General features: G+C 40.3%; 1 long non-coding RNA gene across 1 annotated transcript; it reads left to right on the top strand.

Moving 5' to 3' along the window:
* The first annotated feature begins 746 nt into the window (after positions 1-746).
* LOC125452040 (uncharacterized) lies at positions 747-8603 on the top strand. The gene is made up of 3 exons (XR_007247444.1): positions 747-780; positions 3095-3190; positions 8143-8603. It is a non-coding gene; the product is annotated as an uncharacterized LOC125452040 (long non-coding RNA).
* Positions 8604-9274: the final 671 nt, after the last annotated feature.

Genomic DNA, 9274 nt, shown 5'->3' with positions numbered 1-9274 from the left:
TCCTCCCCCTCTCTCCCTATTTATTTCAGAACCCTCTCCCCATCCCCCTTTTCTGATGAAGGGCCTAGGCCCGAAACATCAGCTTTTGTGCTCCTGAGATGCTGCTTGGCCTGCTGTGTTCATCCAGCTCCACAATTTGTTATCAAGAATAAGGAACTGCTTGGTTTGAAAGTCCAGGCCACTGTAAAGAGAAAAGTATTTGTTTCAACAGAGCAGCATCTTCCAAGATAAAAGTTCCTGAGATGAAATGTCCTACATATGATGCTGTGGGGTAAGAACCTGAGTTAGAAAGGAAAAATTCCTCTGCAAGGGAATTCAGGAGATCAAGGGTGTTCCACATAAGGTATTGGACTTAATACTGGGTTTAGCAGGAATTACATCTACCACAAAGAATATCCAAGAGATAAAAGACCCTCCAGTGAAGAGCTGATTGACAGGAGGTCGGAATCAAAGTCAACAATCTCCAATCCAAAGACCTATCAATTTTCCAAATTTGACAAAATGGGATTTTCTAAAAATTCTGAAACCTTAAGAATTCTTAATTTGCAAAATCAAAGGTATGAAGAGAGATGAAGCCATGGTAAATGTGAAAGTAGGCATATCCTTGAATGTATAATAGTTAACAATGTGGAAGAAAAGCTTGGGGAGAAATGTTTGGATAAGGTCATAGTTCTGAAAGGGTTAATGTTGGAGATTGTGTTCAGATCCGCCCAATCTGATGATGTCACATACTCTTGGTTAGAGTACAGAGAATTCAACTCTCGATCCCGATGACTTCAGGTATACATATTATCTCTGGCTCCTGATAGCCTTTGTAATTAGTCTTAACTAGCTAATGTAATTTATAACCATTGTTATAATACCAAAAAAAATCTTGTTGTCAAGACAAGTGTTTCATGTTAAGACTTGGTGAGTGTTTCATTTTCAATTACTGTTAATCAGGATCTTGAACCCAGTAGAGAAAGAAGGATTGGTAACACCAGGCTATCCAAGCAGAAGCAGAAGCTTAGACATTTAACGTCAGTAACAGCTGGAATATTAATGAAGTTATTCTGGAATTCAGTGGTTAGTGTCACAGTTATTGTGAATTAAAGGATAAATAGTTTAAAATGGATGCTGGAACAAAGAAACTGCTGACAGCATAGCCACTGCTAAAACTGCTGAAGGTATGAGATAACAAGCAGGAGTCCTATTATCTCTGAAGGTATGAAGTCATATTCAGAAAGTGGTTATAATGTTATAGAGGATCCTGGGCTATATAAATCGAAATGTAGACCCAGATTTTTGTGAATTTCTAGGGACTAGATTTGGGAATGTTATCGGCTTCATAATCCTATCACCATTTAGGGGAGGCTTTTGTGCTAGGGGGACGGATATGAGTTGGAGTCTGGCTTTCCACCTCTGTTTCAAGGCCTATCTCTGTGCTGAGAGCATCAACTGCTTAAACCAAAAAGCAAAACATCCAGATCTGTTTTATCACACCCCAATCCAATTGTTGCCTTCCCATCAACCTCCTAGCCCACTCCTCCTCATACCAACCTCACACCATCCCGCCAACCAGCCTCACCCATGTTCACTTTTGGCTGTCCTACAGGTGGACATTTGAAACAAAAACATTGCTCAGAGTGGTCATCAGGCTTTCAAAATAATCACACTATTTTAAAACCATCAGCTTTTTGAAGGAATCAGACTCTGTAAAAACCAACCTGGCAAAATTTTGCTACATTTTACAACTAAACCTGCTTAGCTTCTGGGTGGCACAGGGCTATCTCAGAGTGGAGCATTGTCTGATGAAGCGTAAGGCAGGAAACATACTTCCCACTCTGAGTAATGACCTTACTCACCAGAGCTAAATCTGGGAGCTGTTCCCATCCTGGCGACCTCCAAAAAAATCACAGGGGAATTTGAATTGATATTTTTTATAACAGTGCCAGCAACTTTAATTTACGGGTGGCTGCTGGTCACAAACCAACTCCCTTTCCCATGCCACTGAAAATATCTGGCTCCAGGATTAGAGATGGGGTTCTATTCCTGGACATGGAGTATCTGGAGTCAGGATCTCTCCTGGCTTCAACAACTATGCCCGGAAATCGCGGGCAGAGCAAGTGAGTGGTAGGTAAATGCTCCTACTAAGAGCTACTAGAACTATAATGGCTGAATCCAAAGGGTTGTAACCTAGAGCTTCAGGCCAAAGTTGTGGGGAATATGTGTTTGAATCCCGCCGTGGCAGGTGGTGAAATTTGACTTCCATAAAAATCTGAAACAAGATGGTAACCAAAAGACAACCATGTAACTACAGTCCCTTACTGTTCAAAAAAATCATCAGGTTTGGTAATTTTCCTTCGGGAGAGGAAACTACCATTTTTACCCGGTCTGACCTACACCTGACCCCAGGCAGACAGCAATGCAGATGGATTTTAACTGTTGTCTGGGTAGATAGGGTTAGGCATTAAATGCTCACTTTGCCATCGATGCCAACATCCCATGAAACAAATGAGAAAAAAACCTTGGAGATGGTAAGCACTGCTGATGCTGGAGTCAGAGATAACACCGTGTGGAGCTGCAGGAACACAGTGGGCCAGGCAGCATCAAAGGAGCAGGAATGCTGATGTTTCAGCTTGGGACTCTTCTTCAGAAAAAGGCCTTGTTCTGTGTGGTAATAATTCTTAATATCATGATTCCAGCTGTACATAAGACCCAGGCATAAAACACCATCAGGAGAGGTTCAGATTTCACCAATCAGTTGCTGGGAATGTATACTTATCATGCCCAGTCTATCTTACCTTACTCCACTTCAAACATACACAATCCAAAAAATGAGTCTTGTGTAAATTTCTGGAACCTGATGTAAAATGTGACACATCTTCCAGTTGTCATCTCAATCGTAGAAATGTTAAGATCTGTGCAGTTATTCTTCCTTAGCACCAAAGAACACTTGTGGTGGTCAACCAACCAAATTAAGATAACAGCATTGCACCCTATACAACGCGGTAGAGTTTGTTACCTAATATTTCTATGAGATTAAATGTGAATGTCTGCAAAATCTTTATTAGTTTGAAGGTGCTCATTTCATTCCTCACGTTTATTCCTTCAGAGGAGGTAGGGTTCAATGGCATCAGCAGCATTTGTTACCCATCCTTTAAGTGTCGAGGAAACTGAATGGCTCGCTGTTTGTTTCAAATTCCTTCAGGTAAGATGAGAGTCAAGCACATCACTGTGATTCTGGAGTCATACATAGGTCAGACCCAGTAAGGATATCAGATCTCCTTCCCAAAATGACATCCGTGAACCAGATGCGTTTATACGGCATTTGATAATAGTTTCCTGGTTGCCCTTACTGGGACAAACTTTATATTCCAGATTTATTAATTTAATTAAAATTCCATCAGCTATCATAGTGGGATTTGAGCCCATGTACTCAAAGCATTATCTTGGATTTCTGTATTACTCTGACAATATTACTACAGTGCAACTATCTCCCACTAACCTGTCATTTATAAGGCTTTTAAAAAATTACATACATGATTTTGTTGGCAAGACTAGCAAATACTAGCCTTCCTAACAATTGTGGGGCTTTTCAGAGGACATTAACAATCAACTGTATAAAGTGGTCTGGATTTGGTCGTAGTCAGACAAGGTAATGAGCAGTAAGACAAAAACAAAAATTACTGGATAAGCTCAGCAGGTCTGGCAACATCTCTAGAGAGAAATCAGTGCTCACGTTTTGGGCCGAGAGACCCTTCCTCGGAACTTGACCCAACATGCTAACTCTAATTTCTCTCCACAAATGCTTCCAGACCTGCTAATTTTTCCCAGCAAATTTTGTTTTTGTTTCAGATTTACTGCATCTGCAGTTCCTTTGATTTTTACAAAGAACAGTAGAATTGCTTTAAGGGCATTAGTGGGTCAGGTGAGTGGTTTTGGCAATCTGGTGACCATTACTGCCACAAACCATTTATTCCAGATTCATTTAATTAATCAAATTTAAATTCACAGCAGAGGTGAACTCATGACTCCAGTCCTCTGCATTTCAATTTCAAGTACCAACATTTACCATAGTTTCAATGTCAAAATAATGGCCACAAACAATAACACCTTTCAGGCCCCACCCAGATATGCCTGTTGCAAAAAAAAATGGAAGTGCATAAATTCCTGGTGCTTAATTTCACAAGGGAACGGTTTTATCAGGCAGAAGATGTAAAAGTTTGAATACACGTACAAACAGATTAAAGAACAGCTTCTTCCCCAAAGTTACCAGAGTTTTTAAGGACCTCCTTAATGTTAAAGGTGACCTCTCTCTGCACCTTCTTGGCAGCTGTAACACTGTATCCTGCTCTCTGTTTTGTTACCCTGATGCATTTATACAGTATGATCTGACTGTAAAGCACATAAGACAACACTTTTATTCACTGTACCTCAGAACATGTGACAGAAATAAGTCCAATCGAATCAATTCAAATCAAAGGGGTGTCACGGTGTCCGTCCATAGCGTTCAGCGATGTGTAGATCAGGTGGGATAAGTGGCGGGGGTGGCATGGCCATTCAGTGGTTAGCACTGCAGTCCCACAGCGCCAGGGACCTGGGTTCAATTCCACCCTCAGGTGAATGTCTGTGTGGAGTTTGCACATTCTCCCCGTGTCTGCGTGGGTTTCCTCCACAATCCCAATATGTGCAGGCTAGGTGGATTGGCCATGCTAAATTGCCCATTGTGTTCATGGATGTGTAGCTTAGGCGGGTTATAGGGGTATGGATCTCAGTAAGGTGCTGTGAGGGTCAGTGTGAGCTTGTTAGGCTGAAGGGCTCGTTGTCACACTGTACGGATTCTATGATTCACACGGGGATGGGTCTGGGTCCCACCTCTGAGGTCAGTGTGGACTTGTTGGGCCAAAGGGCCTGTTTTCACACTGTAGGGATTTTATGATCCCAATCATTTCAAAGTTAACATTAAATGTTCATTGTTTATTCAATGCTGCTCAGGCTGCTCTTCATCACAGGGTTAGCGAATGATACTGAATGTTACAGTGGTTTTCCTTCAGTTGTTGTGTTCAAATTGCACTGATCTGACAGGACATTATTTGCCAATATGCCACAGAAAAGAGAGGGACCGCTCATAAGGGATCTGGAGTTCACTACATTGCTCTATGTCTTGAACAAGGGTCGCATCGGTTTTGGTTCAAACTCTCCATCAAGGCGCTTATGGCCGGAAGCACATAACCTGGAGATGTTAGTCATCAATTCATGGTATTCTACTCAGCTCTGGTATGAATGGCATTAATTTGAACAAAACAGCCGTGATCAGGAACGGTGTCATTTTCCATCCATGTGGAAGTACCTCTGCCCAACCCACCCGCTCCTACATCCTGAATCCCAAGTTTTGTTTGTCAAAAAAAGTTACGGAATGCAGAATAGACATTCTCTGCCTCAGCCACTAGAGAATTAAAGTCATTGTTGCATTGTAAAAATCAACTCATCTGTACCTAATAGCATCTGAATGGTTTCCTGGTAACCTCTCCTGTGAGGCTTCATATGGTCTGTATTTGTAAACATTGAGAGGGGAGCAGGGGGTTAGTGAAAAGGGCAGGATGGGTGGTGGGGGTCTTTGGCGAGAAGCCTCTGTATTCAGTGTTCGCTTGAAATCTTGCTCCACCCTGCAAGCTGGGCAACTGTATTTGCCAACACGCCATATGGGAGCTGTGGCGGAGACGTTTATATTTTTTTCCCGAAAATAATTAAATGTTGATGGCAGAGTTCAAATGGTTCATTGAAATTCAGGAGTGTTAAAAAAGCAGATTTTTTTTGTGTGTGTGCGCGCCTGTGTGTGGAATACACTCGAGAAACAACATGCTGCAGAAGTTAAAGCCACTTTGCAGCAGTGATCAGTGTGCGTAACCATGGTACTAATTTGATCATAATATAGTCATCTCTGAAGATTACAGCTATTCAATTAAATATTCTAATTAACCTGAAGTATTAGGCAAATGATACTAATTACAAATATTCTCCTGAGATTTGCAGCAATGAAAAGCACGCTTGCAACTGATACTTCTGGCCAATGTTTCGTTGCACAATGTCCTGTGTCATAGTCTTTGGAATATTAAAATGCAGTTAATTTGCGTAAACCTCATTTGTTTAATGACATTAGCATTTTGTTTGAAATTGTAATAAACATGTACATCCTGCTTCCAACCAAAATTTAAAATGAGTACACTCTTGGGGTAGTTCAGCGTTCCCGTTTACGGATCTAGTAGTTTACTCAGTGAGTGGAACAGTTTAGCTTAACTTTGGACCATTAAACATATTGAAATTGTTTAAAATTGCTTATAATTTGTCTCCACCAATAAGAAAAGGAGAGCATGGCTAAAATTTTATTACGCGAACATTTTTTTCATCAGCACCCAGAGAGCTGGCAGTCTCAGCGGTGAACTTTTCTCGCAGTTTAGAAAATAATCAAATGCTTTTTTTTCGCTCACAGCATACGGATTCTTTACCCATTTTTTTGCATACTGCTTCTCATTTAACCCTGGTTAGCCCAGCGGTACAGACAGAGCCGAATAGGTTTTTCACGCTTAGAAATAAGTGAATTGACAGTCAAATTCTGAAACGCTCCTGGTTTATCTGATTCCTGCAGGTCCTAAGCAAAATGATCAGGAAATATCCTGCTTGTAAAAAATCCTGCTTGTAAAAAAAATGCCTCAGTTATTGGATTTCAAGCAGTTTGACACGGACATCCGGGTGGAGACTCTGGAGGGTGCATTTGAGAGGGTGGGGTAAACGTGGTGTGTTTTGGATAGATGAAAAATGCTCTTTGTGAGGCTAGAAGATGCCAAGATTTTTATCAATCCTGTAATTTCCCACCAGCTAAGATTGGCCGGATCGAGAATCCTGGCCACTGCAGAGCCCACTTTTTAACTTAACCTGCCGTTTTGCTTGCTTGCTTGCTCTCCGACTGTTAACCCTGCAACTCTCTGCATTACTTTGTTGCAAATTCCCAAGACGTATAATAGAAAACCCAGCAATGATAAAAAAACAGAACTAAGGCAGAAGACAAGAAATGTAACAGAAAATGAAAATACACTCAGCAATCCATTCAAAAATGCGCCAGTGTTTTTCTTCTAAGTTAAATTGCATGATCTCGGCATTAACAGAAAGGCCATAATGATCGTCCCTAGTTGTCCTTGAGAATGTACTAAGCGAGCCCTCATCTTCAACTGTTGCTGTTCATAAACAATTCGACTCTGAAGGACAATGAATTATTTTGAATGCTCGACAGTTCTTATGTAAGTAAATGTGTTGCACCTAGTGAAATCTCACTGACAGTGTTATTCTGACTGGCTAATCTGTATTATTTATAAAATTGGCAGCGGACAACTACTGTATCCACTGTTGTTATTTCTGTGAATATCGGCAAAAGGAATTCGCTTTTAATTCCCTCCATCAATATGTCAACCATTGTGTGAATTGACTTGAAATATATGGTTTAATTCCCCCATTAAAACTAATCAATTAATACATGTATAGAAGACTGCAGAATTTTATGCCAACGCGATTCATCATTAGAACAGGGTAAAGCCGAGGCCATTATTTGTAAAGTCTGTAAGTGTAGGAACAGAATGCTAAGTAACGAAAGGAGAGCAAGAGGCAGATACAAGGTAAAAACAAAGGTCACTTTGACCGGCGAGAAAGAGGGAGGGAACTATAAAAATTGTTGCAAAACTGGTTTGACAAGGTTTTGGGATTAACTGAAAGATCCGAATCTTTTCACATGCTAATATCAGTAAAGGTTCATTAAGATCGGAGAGTGGATTTATTCAGTCCCCTCGTTCCTAAAACAAAGGCTTTAGTTGAATATTCATGTAAAATTTAGTGTGAGAATGATCCTTTGAAATGCGAAGGATGTTTTACCTTTCCAATTTATTCTAAAATACATACCTTCAGTAGATGAAATTTTTCCACTCTTTCTGTAAAAGTTATTGATATATGTATTTTATTGATCATAAGGATTAAATCGAGGAAGCAGAGAATGGGATGGAAGAGATTTAAAAGTAATATTTCTACTGGAAATGTTTGTACTTCAGGTTCCAAATAAGTCAGAAGAAGGTTTAAAAAAAGTACATAGAAAAATAACAATTCTGTCATTTTCAGCTGCTTCATTGCCAGAACTGACTGAGGCATTAAGAGGGACGCTTAAGCTGAAGTTGAGAAGACTGATGGAAGTTTATTTCTCTCATGGTGTATTTGCTTCTGTCATCTCATGGAACTCACTTTAAATCCAACACATTAATACAGACATGATGGGCCAAGTGACCTCGTTCTGAAATGTAGCAACTCTCACTGAGATTATAATATTTTTACAATGTAGAATATTGTGATAATTAGCTGTCGCCAGTTGCTGGGCACTGTGCCTCAGTTATTTGAAAGTCATGGACTCAAAACTTGTTTCGTTACAAAATCCAAGCCAACACTTCAGTACTGTCCTGCCAAAGGCATTGGCACTCATATGCAATATTAAACTGAGTCCTCGATATGCCCTCTCAAATGGGCATAAATGACCCCATGGTACAAGTATGAAGAGCAGAAGGGGAATTCATCCTGATCAATATTTATCCCTCAGGTCAACCTCTGTAAAATAAAATAAATTATTTGGTTTGATTTACACTGCTGTTTGTGGAACCTTACTTTGTGCAAATTCACTTCTATCTTTTATACATCACAACAGTATCAAAGCTGCTGCATTGGCTATAAAATGCTTGGAACATCCTGATGTTACAAATCTTCCTTTCCCATATACTGATATCTTCTCAAACATTACCAATATTGTTAATCTTTGACATTTGTATTTGCATGTAAATCACTAATTATTGAACACAAAGTGAACTGATGTTCACAAAGGTCACTGTCCACACATTGATGCAAAACACCAAAACAATTGCTACTTTACAAGATAACAAAGTGTGGAGCTGGATGAACACAGCAGGCCAAGCAGCATCTCAGGAGCACAAAAGGGATGAAGAGGATGAAGGGTCTGGGCCCGAAACATCAGCTTTTGTGCTCCTGAGATGCTGCTTGGCCTGCTGTGTTCATCCAGCTCCACACTTTGTTATCTTGGATTCTCCAGCATCTGCAGTTCCCATTATCACTGCTACTTTACAATATCTTCCCATGTTTCTAACCAAATCTGTATTTAGTTCTAATTAATAGACTATCTGGTTTCAGCTTATCAGTGTTCAGGCCCAAAAACTGCTAGCCCTCACTGTTGCAGATCATGACACCATTT

This window comes from Stegostoma tigrinum, chromosome 5 (genome assembly GCF_030684315.1).
Source record: "Stegostoma tigrinum isolate sSteTig4 chromosome 5, sSteTig4.hap1, whole genome shotgun sequence".
NCBI classification, from domain to species: domain Eukaryota; kingdom Metazoa; phylum Chordata; class Chondrichthyes; order Orectolobiformes; family Stegostomatidae; genus Stegostoma; species Stegostoma tigrinum.
Note: the sequence above shows the minus strand (reverse complement) of the source record. Positions and strands in the feature narration are given on the sequence as shown.